This window comes from Equus caballus, chromosome 8, assembly GCF_041296265.1.
Source record: "Equus caballus isolate H_3958 breed thoroughbred chromosome 8, TB-T2T, whole genome shotgun sequence".
Taxonomy (NCBI): Eukaryota; Metazoa; Chordata; class Mammalia; order Perissodactyla; family Equidae; genus Equus; species Equus caballus.
In genome coordinates, this window is record NC_091691.1 from 14,635,260 (window position 1) to 14,651,830 (window position 16,571).

At 51.4% G+C, this 16,571-nt stretch overlaps 1 long non-coding RNA gene across 2 annotated transcripts; it reads right to left on the bottom strand.

Annotated features, from left to right (window-relative positions):
• Positions 1-228: 228 nt before the first annotated feature.
• LOC138925330 (uncharacterized) lies at positions 229-10,595 on the bottom strand. 2 transcript variants are annotated; one of them, XR_011441317.1, is made up of 2 exons: positions 10,441-10,595; positions 229-502 (listed from the first exon to the last, which is right to left on the bottom strand). It is a non-coding gene; the product is annotated as an uncharacterized lncRNA (long non-coding RNA). The 2 variants fall into 2 exon arrangements; XR_011441316.1 differs by having other exon boundaries at positions 229-1,433.
• Between the last annotated feature and the right edge of the window lie 5,976 nt (positions 10,596-16,571).

Consider the following 16,571-nt stretch of genomic DNA (forward strand, 5'->3'; position numbering starts at 1 on the left):
TCTCTGTCCGCCCCCCGCCCCTCCATTCAGAGCCCGCTGTGAGTTCCCGGCATCCCCCATTCCGTCTGATGGAGGTTGTGCCTGGTCTGCCACCCAAACTCCTGCATATCAGGAGCTGTGGCTTTTAACGACTTCTCTGTCTCTAGTGCCCAACACAGTGCCTGGCACATGGTAGGTTGTCTTAGTCTATGTGGACATCTGTAACAAAAATACCAGGGGCTGGGTAGCTTCTAAGCAACGGAAATTTATTTCTCACGGTTCTGGAGGCTGGAAGTCCAAGATGAAGATGCTGGCGGATTCGGCATCTGGCAAGAACCCACTTCCTGGTTCATAGATGGCCATCTTCTTGGGGCGTCCTCACGTGGCAAGGGATTCCTCTGAGCCTTCTTTTAGAAGGGCACTGATCCCGTTCACGAGGGCTCCATCCTCATGACCTCGTCGCCTCCCCAAGGCCCCACCTCCAAACGCCATCACCAGGCAATCAGGTTTCAACAGATGAATACTGGGGGGGCAATGACACTCAGGCTATAGCCTAGATGCTCAGGAAAAAATGAACGAATAAAACTGCCCAGGAGCAACACAGATATATACATATTAAAAGAAAACTTGGTGTATTCAGGAGGTTTCACCCAGTAGAGTTTCAATAAAAGAAGCAAAGGCACATAAACAGAAGAATGTATACGACAGCACCTTTTAATGCCAGAACATTGGGAAGAACCTAAATGCCCATTGACAAGAGGATGGATGGGTCAGTTCCGGTATATATATATATATATATTTTTTTTTTTTTGGTGAGGAAGATTGGCCCTGAGCTAACATCTGTTGCCAATCTTCCTCTTTGTTTTTTTTTTTTTACTCCCCAAAGCCCCAGTACATAGTTGGATGTTCTAGTTGTGGGTTCTTCTCGTTCTTCTATGTGGGACGCCGCCTCAGCACGGCTTGATGAGCAGTGTGTAGGTCCGCACCCAGGATCTGAACCGGCAACCCCAGGCCGCTGAAGTGGAGTGTGTGAACTTAACCACTGGGTCACAGGGCCAGCCCCACCGCCCCCGTATATTCTTAAAGGGGGCACCATGCAGCAGTGGAAATTAATGAACTAGAACTCTGTATCACTGTGGACAAGTCTTGAAAATTAGTATTGTGTGAAAAGAAGCAGCTAGTCGCAAAAGGAATCATACAGAATAATACCTTTTAATAAAGTTCAAAAATCTGAGAAACAATTTAGTGTATTTTTATGAGTATAGACATGTACAGTAAAAGTGGAGAAACCTCTGGGAGGATAATGAACATCAGATTCAGGAGAGACGTCATCCTGCTCGGGGAGGGAGCGAGTGGGGGTTCCCGAGAGCTGTGCTGTGGTGTCAACGCTCTGTCTCTGACACAGTTTGGTGAAGACATACAAGTTCTACTGTTCTCTGTACTTTTTTGTATGCCTGAAATATTTCATTAGAGAAAAAAAAAAGTGAAACAGCTGTTGAGAGTGAAGGCTCGAGTGGAAGAGACCTAATTCTTACCCCGTCCTGATACTCGCTGTGCGCCTCAAGTAAGGGATTCAACCTCTCTGAGCCTCTGTTTCCTCAACCTTACAATGAGGATAATAAATCTTGACAAATTAAATGAGATAATGTCAATAAATTATTTAAAGCAGCGTTAGCACTCAACTAATGATAACTTCATATCATAATTAATTATCAATAGCCAATATCAAATTATTTCAGAACTGGAAACATCTAAGAAGATCATCCTTTCTAAGCTTTCTTTACAGATAAAACCTCTGAGACTGAGGGGTTGAGTAAATTGTCCGAGGTTGCAGGGGGCATGGGAGGTAGAACTGAGGATCTGAGAACCTCTGCGTGGGGAGGGCCCCCCTGGGTGAGGTGCTGTGTGGGGCCTCCAGTCTGCTCCAAACCTCCGTAGAAAAGCCCCTCCCACTAAGCCTGCGGAAACCCTCACTTCCGTCCATGGGGTGGATGACAGTCCTATGGGGACCCGCTAAAATCGGGACACAGATCCCAGAGGCGGCAGGATACATCCTAACATGGTTTCATTCCCTTCTCTCCCATCCCAAAGCATATTTATATCATCATGAAAGAGGCTGAGAAGAATAATATTATAAGCTTGTCCTTTTCTAATTTACATTTTTTAAATAGTCAAAAATCTGATGCCTAACCCAAACATGCATATATCTTCACAAAAATATACATACTAGAATGCGCTATTTGTAATAACCCCAAACTGGAGACAGCTCATGTCCGTCAGTGGAAGGATGGATAAATAGTGTCGCACCCGTTGACCGGAATACTGTCCAGCAATGGGAATCAGCGGACCACCGCTACCACGACCACGTGGATGGACGTCACAACATACTGTGAACAAAAGAAGCCGGGCCCGAGGATGCTGTCTGCTGCCGTTTATATAAAGTTCAAAACTGCGAAACAAACCAGCCTGCTGGAAGTCAGAAGAGTGGCTCCACTCGGGTGGGAGGCTGCTGCTGGAAGGGGTCTGGGAGTTCTGCTGGGGGCTGATGACGTTCCCTTGGCTGATCTGGGTGCTGGTCCCGTGGGTGTGTGCTTTGTGAACTGCATGAGCTGTACACGTCTTATTTTTACACTTACGGACGTATATTACACTCCAATTAAAATGGGTTTCAGCGTAAAAATTTGCAAATTTCACTATTTCAACCTTTATCAGTTGGCGATGCCTATACCCCATCATAGATCAAGAGACGCATAACGAAGGGGGTCAGTGTAACCCTCTAAATTACATCCTTTCCTAAGCCTTGACCTTGAACACACCGGCTGAAACCGGCTTCCGCTTCAGGCTCACTGAGAGGGAGATCGTCTGCGTAGACCCGGCCAGGTGGAGACAAGGGCCATTACTCAGGACATCCGATCCAGAGAGACAGGCAGACCTCCCAAATTATCTGATTTGGCAGTTTCCTGGGATCGAATGACCCAGATAATGGTCAGACTGCCATAGTGACACCACACATCTCAGCCAAAATACCCACAGGGTGGGCCCTTTCCCTGGGGCCATATTTATAGGCAGAGGGGAGGGGGCCTGTGCCGCCCCTGGGTCTCTTTTCGGCATGAGGAGCTGTGGGAGCTCTTTGAGAGTCTGCTGAAGCCACTGAAAGGCAAGACCACTCTGGACCCCGTGGGGCTCCAGGCCCCCAACTCGGTCCTGCCCTGGGGCTCTCTCACGGCCTCCCCAGGACACAGCTCTGGGCCATTATGCATGGATCTCATTTAGTCCAACAGCCCTAGGAAGAAGGTAAAATCTTTATTATTATTATTTCCATTTTGCAGGGAAGGAAACTGAGGCACAGAGGGGTTCCATGAGTCACCCAAGTGTGAACACCAGAGAGGAGTCGAGTCATTTATTTTTGAACTGATTCTCTCACCAGCCCCGCCCGCTCCCGTCACTCCTCCTGCAGGAGCACTGCTCCCGTCTCTTACACTAGGTACCCCTGCCTCAGGCTCTGTGCAAACCTCACTCTGCAGGATGCTCAGGGAGGGCAGGTCCTCCGCAAAGCAGGCACCGAGATAGAGCTAGAAGTGCACAGGATTTATTGGAGGAAACCTCTGTCGCGTGAAAAAGGGAGGGAGCAGGGCTGAGTAGGCAGAGCCTTCAGACTATGGGCAGGTCTGACACCCGGGAAAGGAGAGGGGGCAGGAAGGAGGACACTCAGGAAGAGCCTCAGAGGACAGCACAGCTCTGAGAAAGGCTCAGCCAGCCCAACAGGAGCCCCAGAGCAAAGACGTCCATTGGTGGAGTCCCCGGTTGGGCAGGGATGGCCCAGGCTGCTGGTCTTTGGTGGGCCGTGGGATCAGTTAGCACATTTTACAGAAGCAGAGTGGGCATCTGTTTATTGAGTACATTGGTTATGAGCGGGCGAGCGGAGCGTCTCTTAAGAGTGTCCGTTGAAACTATTTATTGGATGGCTGCCTTCCCCTCTGGACTGCGAGTTCTATAAGAGCAGGAATTATCCTGTGCAGAAAGCAAGTCTGGTGTGTAGTAGATGCTCAGTTAGACTGATGAACTCTCCTGAGCAGCCCCTCTGTGTTGGTTGATCGCCACACACTTCCTGAGGATGTTCCATGCCGCGTGTTTTAGTGATAAGGATGAGAGACTAGATGTCGGATCTGGATTTAAGTTTTAGCCCCAGCTCTTCCAATCTGTGTGAACTTAGGCAGCTCATCTCACCTCTTTGAGCTTCTATTTACTCATTTGTGGAATGGGGACCACAATATCGACCCACTAGATATTATTCATCTGTTTTGAAGATCAAATGAGATACTGCTATCATAGTATTTTTCTCGTTATTATTATAACAGGCAGACTTACGCATAGATGGTTACTTTTAGTGTTTGCAATTATTCAAATGAAGTAGAGAACCAAGACATGAATATTATCTCAAAGTATATCATTACCTCCATGGAAAATCATATTCAGACATTGACACACTCTCGTTGAGAGGACTGGAACGGAGCAGAGACTGTCCTGTGTCACATTTGCCATGTGTTCAGTCCTCGGTACCCCGAGCCCGCCCTTGAAGCCGGGTCCACATCTTATCTGTCTGGGTATGGCCAGCACTTAGCAAGGGGCTCACACATTGCAGGGACTCAATAAATGCACTTCCTGATCCCAAACTGGAGACCCGGCCACGTGACCACGTGCCACAGGCATTAGTTGACTTACTCCCCTCAACAGCCCGCGTGTGAGCAGTACTGTCCCCATCCTCCAAATGGAGAAACTGAGGCCCATTGAGGTGAAGCAACTCTCCTGAACTTGCAGATCTTTGCCCGTTTCAGGTCTGGGTCGTCCTGGCTCCACACAGGGATTTTTCCACTGGGACACATGACTGTCAGCTCATTGCAAGACACGGTCTGAAATGCAGCACGATGCCCTTGTGCTCCCTGGGGACTCCAGCCTGGCCTCCAGGGAAACGCTCTTGGAACCCAGCCTCTTCTGGCATGTTCCAGTTTAGACACAGGGTCTCCAGGAGGGGAGAGCGCCACGGGCTTGTGGGCTTGAGGACTGTTACCTGGGACTTCGGGAAAAAGCCTGACGTGGTTTCAGAGCTGCCCCGGTTTCAGAGCTGCCCCAAGAAGCTTCAGTAATTTGAATGTCGTGTTTTACCCACGTCTTCAGTGTTCAAGCTTCTTACGTGCAAGTACACTCGGGAGCAAGAGTCCGTTAATAACAACAGCAACATTTGCTGAGCTCCTCCTCTGGGCGGGTCGGGGTCACCGGTCCAGGGCCATCACATCCATTTTGGCCTTGCAACCTCACGATTGCCATGCAAGGTGGGTATTTCTACCCCCATGTTCCAGATGGGGAAACTGAGGCCCAGGGAAATACGGTACCCTGCCCAGTGTCCAAGAGCTGGGAAGTGGCACAGCTGAGATCGGGGATGCAGCCCGGCCAAGGTCTGAGCGTGAGCCAGGAGAAAGGGCACTGGCGGCCTGAGTGGAGCTGGGTGTTCCGCCGCCCGCCTCTGAGGCAGCAGTTCCTTCAAGACACACTGGGACAGCCTCGTCCTTGGCACCGTGCCTCCCATCACAGCCTGTGCGTCCTCCAAACCCAGCCACAGTGATGTCTTAGCACACACCCAGCTCTGACTCCACCCCTGCTTGAGAGCTCCAGTGGCTTCCTGTTTCCCGCAGCCCAGAGCCCGGCCTCCCTCCCTCAGCTCAAGGCCTCCTGCTCCTTCCCCTCTGCTCCGGGCTCCCTTTGTTCTTCCCCGCATGCCATGCTCTTTCCCATCTTGCCTCTGCATGTGCGTCTCTCCTCCCTGGAATGTTCTTTCCCTCCTTCCACTTCTCCATCCCACAAACTCCTGCTCAGCTTTCAGTTTCAAATGTTGCTTCCCCTGGGACGCCTTGGTTTCTAGAACCCGCAGCCTCACTATCGTAGATGGGTCAGGGAGAGTAGAGGGAACCAGTGTGGCCCATGGACTCATTATTCTCATGCCTTCTGACGTCATCGGAGAAGGGATTCCCTCTCTTCAGTCCAGCTCCAAGAAACACCTTTCAACAGCCGTTTACAGAAGCTGGGAACCCTCCCTCACCCCTCTCCCCACATTTATGGGTCCACTTGCCCGGAAGAGCACGCCCCACCTGTGAGAGCTGCTCCTCCCCAGGCCAACCCCGTGCCTCTAGAGGAAGCCATCCTGAACACGGACGGGCATCCTTGGGTCTAGCTGGACCCGTCATAGAGTCCCAGGGCCTGGCCACAGTGACCAGTCCAGGAATTGGCCCATGACCCAAGCTCAGCCAATCAGTGGACTTCCCTGGGAGTTTTCTGACTGGTGTTGGTGGGAAACAGCCCTATTTGACGTGGTCACGAGCCTCTAGGTTCGGAAGTCCAGAGCTCCCTGCGATATTGGTTTGAGCCCAGTGAGGACGACCATCTTGAGAGCATGAACCAGCATGCAGATAAAAGGCTGAGAAAAAGTATGTTGTTGAATTAGTTCCCGCCTCCAGCTCTCCCCAAGATCAGCTGCACCCTGATTTTTCTGCAATTGAGTCGTAAAAGCCAATAAAGTCTTTGGGAAGTTCAAGTTCAAGGTGAGTTTTGGTCACTTACAACCAACCATAAGATTCTATGGTTTAAAACTCCTCCAATTACAGCATGTCATAATGTAGTCAGCAAATATCTATTAAGGACCTGGCGTGGACCAGGCACTCTGCCAGGTGATGGGGACCCAACAATGAGATAAAAATATGGCCCTGTGGCAAGTGAGACTGAAGAACTGGATTATACATTTACTTTTTTTACATTTACTTAATTTTAATTATTTTAAATTTAAGCAGCCACACGTGGCCGTGGCCACCGAATCGGGCAGCACAGACATAGAACATGGCCTTCGACACAGAAGATTCTATCAGATGACACCGCTGGTCTAGAGTCCTGCTGGTCAGAGTGTCATCCCTGAGACCAGCCTCATTGGCGTCACCTGGGAGCTTGCTGGAAATGCAGAATCTCACGTTCCTTCACAGACCTACTGAGTCAGAATCCTCATTTCAAGCAGATCCTGTGGCTTTGTTAAATTAACATTGGTTAAGTAGAGGGGTTGGGGGGGCGGGTGTTGGGTGTTAAGCCATGGTTAAACAAAAGACCACAATATATACGGGGATGGATGAGAACTAGACTATTGGTGGTGCCGTCTATACAGAAGCTGAAATATAACGTACACCTGAAATTTACACAATGTTATAAGCCCCTAGGACCTTAACAAAATAATTTTTTTTAAAAAAAAAGACCACAAGGAAAGTAGAATAGAGAAGTTTGTTACTCACAGGGCCCGGAGGTGGTACACGAAACACCTCAAGGGGCCACGCAGGGAGGTCCAGGCAGAGGGCAAGCAGAGAGAGAGCGGGGCAGGACCTGGGGCACACACCTTTGTTAGAGTCTGAGGGTGGAGTGCTTTGGGGTTCCCAGGCTAAGGCCCCACTGGTCAATTCAATGCCCCAAAAGCAGCATTTTGGTGAGCTTTGTGGCCCTGGGACACAGGGGAGAATGTTTCCCACCAGGGCCTCTGTAGGGGTCACATCAGGCCCTTCCATTTACCTAGGACTCTGCAGCCTGCTATCTAGGGCATGCGCCCATGGAAGGGGCTGCTGTCAGGTCAAGTTCCCTGCGGGCCGCTGGGCTGCCCCAAATGGATGCCAAGGATGCTGTGGGGTAGTGTAGCTACACTCTCCACAGAGATGCCCAGTTGGTCCATGTGCACGTTGCAGCTTGAGAAACCCTGTCCTGATAGCCACTCTTAGTTTAGCCTCCTCTGCTTAACTGTCACAACCCCCCTCCCAACCTTGAGGAGGACATGCAGGCTCGCCCGGCTGTCAGCTCACAGACCTCTCTCCAAACCACAGAATAAACTCTGTCGGCGTCTGTCCACGGGAGGGAAGCTTAAAAGAACGACGCCAATCTTCAGCTGAGGAAGCTCCCTCCCATTGCGCTCCCCAAGTCGAGAAACGGGATTTGTGCTAATAATGGCCACTAGACTAGATTGGGGCTTGGCGGCCCTCCCACCCCGGGGACCATTTCTCAATGATTCGTTTCTTCAGGGTAAAACCACGCCAGAGGGCTGAAATGATCAAGGGCTTGTGTTGTGCTATATTTTTATTTTTCCAGAAAGGGGAAGAAGGCCCTCACTGTGTAGCATAAGAGTTCTGCCTGTTCTCCTGCTTTAAGGGATTCGCCCACCCCCGTGTGGGCTGAGAGGCTGTCGACCCACCCAGCCTGATTGAGAAGCCCAACGCACTCTTTGAAAAACCTTTACACACACACACACACACACACACATGCACGCACACTTCAGCTAATTGGTGGCACCCGACCATAACCAAGAAAAAAGGCAACAAACTGCCCATTTAAATTGCAGCTCGTGACCTGTATGCCTGAAATCCGTTCAAACATCCTGTTTATAGCTTTGGGGTTCTGGCACTCAATAATCCTCCAAATTATTTTCCTCAGGCTTTTTTGTAACGGTTGTTATTATGCATTGCATACCCCCAGTTTCTGGGCCTCTCCCCTGTTTGGTTTCTCCTGAGAGTCTAGGTAATTTGAAAATGCTGGGGCAGCCTCGTGGCATAATGGTTAAGTTCCAGTACTCGTCTTTGGCGGCCCAGGGTCCACAGGTTCAGATCCCAGGCATAGACCTAGCACCGCTTGTCAAGCCACGCTGAGGCGGCATCCCATATAAAATAGAGGAAGATTGGCACAGATGTTAGCTCAGCAACAATCTTCCTCAGGAAAAGAAAGAAAGAAAATGCCGGCAACGTATCTTCTTCTCTTTCATGTTGCCACTTTATTCTCTGCAGCTGAACCGGCTGCGGAAGCTGATTTGCATGCTCGGGCCCTCCCGCTCCTAGACAGAGGGAGGTGTAAAAAGGCTGGGGATGTGTCCGGGAAAGACCAGGGCTTTTTCTCCAAGCTGAAAAACTCTAGGGTTCCAAAGATCTTTAATGCGCAGGTCAAGGCCAGCAGTCCCTAAAGTGTTAGTGACTTTCAAGAGCAGATAGTAGTAGGCGTTACAAGGAAACTGAGTCAAACCAAGATGAAAGGGTTCCTTCATGCAGGACTTCTCAGAGCCTTCAAATGCTCAAGTGCGTGAGGGGACTCTCTTTGGTATGAGATGGGGAGGCAGGTCTATTGTGCAGTTTCCCAAATTCATTTAATCAGTGTGCACCTATTCTCCTGGGCGGTCTCATAAAAAGTGGTCCGGAGCGCCCTTGGGAGACCCTGCTGGTTCTGGTTACTAAGTGTCCATAAGTGTCCTTATGACCCAGCCTTGGGCATCCCAGGGCATCACTTCCGCCACATTCTATTGGTGGGGCAAGTCACCAAGGCCCGCCCAGATTCATGGGATGGGAAATGGTCTCCACCACCCCATAGGACGTGCGGCCTCTTCCAGCTACCGCCCTGCTCCAGGCTCCCAGACGGCACTTTGAAGACTCGGAGTCAGAAAGAGCGGACCGTGAGCCCGGCTTCCCGGCATCATTCACGTGTCCATTTTAGATACCAACCCACCTGCCTCCCCCCAACACTGTACCCATAGCCCTGGCAGCTGGAGCAGACACGGTTATTTCTACCTTCCCGCTCTCCTCTCCTTTTTGTTCTGGAAACAAATTCCCTTTCCTGAGAGGACACACAGATACTTAGAATCAGCCTGTTGGCACTTGATTCCTCTCTGAGAGCTGACGCCTGAAGCATGGGAAGTGTTTGATGACTGAGTGAGTGAGTGAGTGGATTGATGAGTAATTCTAGCAAAAATAACAAAGAAAAGTTAATAAATAATAATAAAGTGCCTACTGTGTGCTAGGCACAGGGATAAACAGTTTCTGTCCACTCGCCATTTAATCCTCTTACACCTCTGCGAAGTGGCCGCCACGGTCATCTCCACTTTGCAGAGGAGGACCCTGAGTCATTTGCTCCGTGGCTAATAGGGAGGAAACCAGAGATTCCGGGCCAGATCTGTCTTCCATCATGTCTGAAATGCTCTAAAACAGACTCGAGGGGTGGAAGGAGGAGCAGCCAGGATCCAGGATAGTTACTATTGATTGATGGAATACCTCCCAGGCCAAGCTCTGTTCTAAGAACTGTATTTACTCATTTCACCCTCACAGCAGCCCCATCATGGAGGGCTTATTCTTAGTTGGGGAAACTGAGGCACAGCAACGTTAAGTAACTTATCCGGTGCCACACAACGTGTCAGTGACAGAGTCGGGATTTGAACCCAGGACTCCGTGTCCAGAGAATGTGCTCATACCCACTCTGCTGTCCTAGAAGGGGGCCTTTATTCAATCATGGATGGTAACAACAGCTTGGACCAAAAGGCCAGGACTCAATTGAATTCGGCTCTTCCTGAACCTTCCAAAGTGGAACCTCAGCAAGGCCGCGGCCCTCCTGCCTTGGTTTGAGGACACATACCTTTTCAGCTCCTCTCGCTCTCCTTGGGCCAGCCCCTGTGTGCATCAAAGGATCCGGGCAGCAAAGGAAAACTACAGCTGGGCCGGGAGCCCAGACTCGGGGGTCCTGCTCGCCAGGCCTGTCTGTCTGAACAGCTCCCATGACGCCTGACCACCTCCCGGACTGACACCAGAGCAGAGAAATCTTAGCTCAGGGGCTCTGCAGGCCCACCCTGCATTCCTGGCATTCCCGACTGCCTGGGGCGGAAAGAATTTCCGACCAAACTTGGCCAGCCAACGAACTGTGGTCTGGCTGCTCCTTCTGGAAGGTGTTATGCAGCCCTGGCAGCCTAGAGACCTTTTTCCTCCCCGAATTCACTGCTAAGAATAACCAGGCCACCTCCACACCCTCCCCTGAGGCTGCAGCCTTCTCTGAGATCTCCCTTTGCTCTGTTTAAACCCTCTTTGGCAGGAGAGAAAGTAGAGAGCGAGCCCCAAGACCTGGGATGGGAACCCAGTCTGTGTGGCTCCAGAGTACACCCTCTTGCTGTGATGGGGGAACCACCTATGTGCCGGGCGTTTCTGGAGATCAGAGCTGTTCTCCATCAGGACCGCATTCGCGGTGCAGGGAGCAGAGCCTCAGAGCCTGTGGTGCTGTCAGCACCCTGCCCATATTCCCGCGCGCCCGCCGTTCCTTGGAGGTTAGTAACTTCTCAGGGCAGCCGGGCCTCTCTGCCGGAGGGTCTTCCATGAGCCAGGCCAGCTGGAGTGCAAGGGGACTGACCCCCAGGAACATCCGTCCACCAATGACAAATGAGAATTGGCAGATAACCTTGTCCCTGGGGCGGGACAACTTTGTGCCTGTTGCACACCATCTCTGTGCATGTTGTAGTTCTTCAGTGGGGCCGGGCCCCGGTTGCCCTCAGCACTCGCCTGCTCCTTAACATGCCCTGTGTTGGTTTCCTTTCCCTCCCCGTCTCATCTCCCCTCCCCTGCTGCTGCTCCCAAGGATCTGCTCCTTGTCTCTGTCTGCTTCTGGGGACACTCAAGTTAGAACACGCTCTGAGGCGCCTGAAGGGAAGGACGAGGGGGCCAGGCTCTTAGTTGTCTGGGCTCGTGAAGGTGGCAGGGTGGAGTGGGCAAGCAGACCTGAGGCCAGCCCCTAAATCTTCAGCCCACGACCCTGGAATCCATCCTGTGGTTTCTCTGCCGGCAGCTGCTTTTCCTTCCTCGGGAGACGTTACAAATCATTTGCGGCCCAGGAGTCTGCGCCAAGCAGAAGTTCCTTCGCCTGGAAATCTGCACTGAGTGTTGACTCTGTGCCGGGTACTGTGCGGGGTTCTGGGGGCCTGGAGGTGAGGGCACAGGAGCACTTGGCAGAGGGAATTGTCATCCCAGCAGGAAGCCAGGGAGCCTTCCTGGAGGAGGAGATTCTGATGCCTGGACCCCATCCCCAGAGATCCTGATTTGATAGGTCTGGGTGTGGCCTGGGCAGTGGCACGTTTAAAACCTCCCCAGGTGGTTCTAATTGCTGCCAGGCTGGAGACCCATTGCTTCAAGGCCTTCTAGAGCCCCATTCCACTGGTTCTGCTGGTGGGATGATGGCAGGTGAGAATGCTGATGGGGGACTTCCAGCAGCTTCCCTGGCCTCTGTTGACTGCTGACCCTAGGCCAAGGGAAGAGGAGGGCATGGCCCATGGCAGACCTGTGGGAGAGGAGTGTGGCCTCCTGATGGCTCTCCGGTGTGCACCCCAGAGACCCTACATACATACACATACATACACACGCATGAAGATGCAGCATGGGCCCCCCGCGTGTATTACACAGCCTTTGGAGTCAGAAAGAACTGGGTTCTAGCCCCAGCTTCGCCGCTTACTAGCTATGTGACTTTGTGCAGATGACTTCCCCTCTCTGTGCCTCAGTTTCCTCATCGGCAACATAGGGATACCAAAATCTCCTCACAGAGAAATGAGGATTCAAACGAATAAGTCACATTGGTGCTTCCCAGTCGGGGCCGATTTGGCCCCCAGGGGACATTGGCGACGTCTGGAGACATTTTTGGTGGTTAGAACTGGGGGATGCGACTGGCATCAGGTGGATGCTGCTCCACATCCTGCAACGCACAGGGACCCCTCCCCTCCCCGGACGCCCCCCAGCGTCAGAGAATTTTCTGGTACACAATGTGAGCAGTGCCGCTGCTGACAATCCCCGATCCAAGTCAATTACACGGCACTGAGCTGGACACGGAATCAGTGCGCCCAGAGCATCAGCTCCCTTCTATTTTATTTATTTGCTGCCAAAATGTCAGCCTAGTCTGGTGATCCTGGATGGTGTCTTGTGAGAAAAAATATTAATTAATACATGTGGATTGATGAGAAAGAGGCACCAGGCCAGTGCTTTCCAGCAGAAATGTGATGTGAGCCATGAAGGCGGACCACATGTCATTATAAACTTTCTCTAGTAGCCACACGAGGAAAGGAAAAGGAAACAGGTGAGATGTTATAATATTTTAATAATATTTTATTCAACCCAACCTATCCAAGATATTATCATTTTAACATGAAATCAATAGAAAATATTATTAATAAGATCTTGTATACTTTGTAGGTTTTTTTCTTTTTGCACTAAGGCTGCACAATCTGGCATATGTGTTACCCTCACAGACCGTCTCAGTGTGGACTGGCCACAGTTCAAGCACTCCGTAGATGCACGTGGCTCGCGGCTCCCGTACTCGACAAGACTAACGTTAGACCAAGACCTTCCCGCTCACGGATGCTTGGTGATGAATGAGTCAGGCTGGGAGACACAAGAGGCGAGGAGAAACAGGAAGAAAGGAAGGTGGGAAGGGACTCTCTCAGAACCGACAAGCAGGAAGCAGGGCTAACATCTCCAAAAATGGTCTGGAGCCCTGTTCTCCGCCTCTGCCCACTGACGGCCCGGGAAGGGCATCTGAGCCCTGTCCTGTGTCTTCTCTCCAGCTCAGCCTCGGCTCGGGGGTGGTGGACACCCAGCTCAGGGGGGTTGTTCTCTACCCGCTGCCGACAGCGGGGCCCCAAGGCCCCTGGGGAGGGCCATGAGACCCACCCCCATCAAATCAAAGAGATGGTGTGTGTAAGCTTCATCCGAGGCTGGCTCTGGTGACATTTTTAAATCCCCTTTGGCTTAGGGAGGATGATGCCCGCTCATTTCATCAAGCGATGACTCCCTGGACATGATGAAGCCAATTTCCACGGCTAATACGACAGACCATTTGGAGAGCGCTGAGTCCATTAGGAACCAAAGTGGTTTCCCACTGTCAGCAGCTGAAATCCGGATGATGCTACAGCTCAGGGCGCAGGGTGGAGGCCCCGGGGTCCGTGCCTGGATTCCCAGACCAATGGTGGAGACAGGGCAGCCCCGTGAAGATCAGTGATGAGGTCATTAAGCACCTGGGACGGGCTACCTGGGTCCAGGTGCCAGCTCTGCCACCTGCCAGCTGACAGCGGGCAACAACTGAATCGCTCTGAGCCCCTATCTTCATCCACAAGATGGATTCAGGATGGTTATTCCTTCTGGACAGTCTCTCCCAGACATCCACTTGACTCCCACGCTCACCTCTTTCAAGACATTGTTCAGACACTTCCAAGAGACCTTCCTCCCGCCTCATTAGAAATCGCGACTCCGCCCTGGCTCTCTCCATCTCCTTTCCTGGCTGTGATTAATTTTTGCATAACATTGATTACAGAATATGTTCTCTCATGGCTGGATTTACACGTTTTGTTCATTCTCTCTCTCTCCCCATGAGAATTTTAGCTCCCAGAGGGTTGGGGTTCTACCTGTTTGTCTCACTGCTGTTTTCCCAGCACCTACAACAATGTCTGGAGTGAAGTAGATGCTCAATAAACATGTATCGAAATAATTTCTTAATTAGATAAACACCAACTGAGCCTGGCACATAGTAGCTCATTAGCATGACTCAGAAGTCGGTCACGAAGCAGGTAAGGGCCACACAGTTCCTACTTTCCCTTTGTTAATTCATCTAAAAATGTTGATTGTGCGTATACCATGGACCAGGCAGTGTGCTAGGCTCTGAGGATGCAGGGATGGGCAGGAGGACTCACAGATAAGCAGAGGATTATATGGTGCCTCCCTCAGAGGTGGTTGTGGGGACTGACTGAGTAACACATGGAACATGCTTTGGGCAATCCAAACAGAGTGTGTGTATGAGTCGGCTTCTGCTGTGACAAAGCTATGTGACAAACAGGCCCCAAATCTCAGTGAGCTCCAACAAAATTATTTCTCACCTAGATGTCTGAAGGTTAGGTAGGTCAGAATGGGGTCTGCTCCATGTGTCTTTCTATTTTGGGGCCCAGGCTAAAGGAGCAGCTCCTATCTGGGAATGCTGTTCTGTGGGGAGAGCAAGAACTGGCAGACACTTGTCAGGCCCGGAGGCCGCCGCCTAGAACTGGCACGTCACCACTTCCTCCCACATTGCATTGGCCAAATCAATCCGAGTGGCCAAGCCCGACCCCCATGGGGAGAGGAGACATCCTATCCTCACTGACCAGGGTGGGCGGGGGAGAGCGAAGATGCTGGATGACAGTACAAAACACCACAGGTTTAATAAAAGGTCTTTATTATTATAAGGGAGAGAAAAATGCTTCTTCAACAAAACCCAGTCCAGGCAGTGGTCAACAGTTACATAGTCTCCCAAGGACAGCCACCTAGATGGTGACAGGGTTGGACGTTGGAAACCCATTGGTATTTATATGAATCGGAAAGCGCACCAGTCTGAAATCAAAGTGAACTCAGGATTCAAGTCCCAGCCCTAACAATTGACAATCCAGCCCCTTAGATGTCTTTCCACCTCTCCGGGAGTCATCTATACAATGAGGCTCCCACGTGACTTGGGGTGGCCGTGAGGATCAGAGGACTAATGTGCGGGCAGACCCTTTGTGAGCCATGGACTCCCCACAGCTATTGGTTATTATTCACAGCCACTAACGCTGTGACGCCGAGGGGCTGGTGAAGCAGCCTCAGCTCAGTGGGCATCCAGCTGAGCCTCGGGCCATTCCCTATGGAAATCTGCATAAAGGCGTCCTTGAAGGTGACATCGCAGTATTTCTCTGACAGCTCCTTCCGCTGCGTTGATCTAGAGTTCCAATCCTAGCAAAGAAGACATCGCAAAACAAATATTTATCGGGAATCTCAATGGGCCCAGTAGTCTGCTAGGGGCTGGGAATACGGCAGTAAGTGGGGCGGCAGTAACATAGCACCTGCCGTCATGAAATTCACGTTCTGTAGGGGACTTGGGGTAAGTGATTCTAAGGGTGGGGATGGTTGGGGTGACGCAGGGGACAATGGATGAGAATGATAGAGCTACGTTGGAGGGGAGGTCTTACCAATGAAGCAGCCACTATAACTCATGGTGATCAGAGGGTGCTGGAGGCAAGCTCGGGAGGCTGTGGGAACCCCATGGAGGCACCTGATCCTGCCTGGAAAGAGGTGGCTTCCTGGCGGAGGTGGGTCATGGCCATGGTGGTTGACCCGCCCACATCCATTCCATCAGAGATGACTGCATGTGTCAAAGCTGGTGATAGTGGTGTAATCATCTTCCTGCTCGTGACTGGCTCAGGGAAGGGCACGTGACCCAATCCCGGCCAAGGTGACGTGAGGGGAAGGTTTCCTTGATTCTCCCTCGAAATGAGACACAAGGAAAACAATCTCTAGTTTCTCTGGAAGTAGCTGGGTCTGGCTGTGATGCCAGGTCTGCTGCAGCTACCCTGACACCCGCCTGGGGTGAAGCTTGCAAAGCAAAGAAATGGAAGGGAGGGGGATCCTTGAGGACACCAGTGAACTGCTGCCTCAACCAAGCTGGGACTCTCCTTCCTCCCTCACCTCTGGAGGAGTTCCATTCAGTGGGATCTTAAATTGTATGGTGGGTCGTGCCAATTTGAAAGAGATTCCTATTACTTGCTGCTAAGGGCTGACATGGGTGAAACTGAGCTGGGTCTTGAAGGATGAATAGGAGTTTTCTAGGTGAAGAAGGAGGGAAGGTGGAGGGAATGGCCTGGGCAAAGGCATGGATACTTTTGGAGAAGGATCACAAGCGGAAAGCAGGGGTCAGGCCATGGAGGGCCTGCCAGGCCAGATGCGGGAACCTGGCCTTATGCT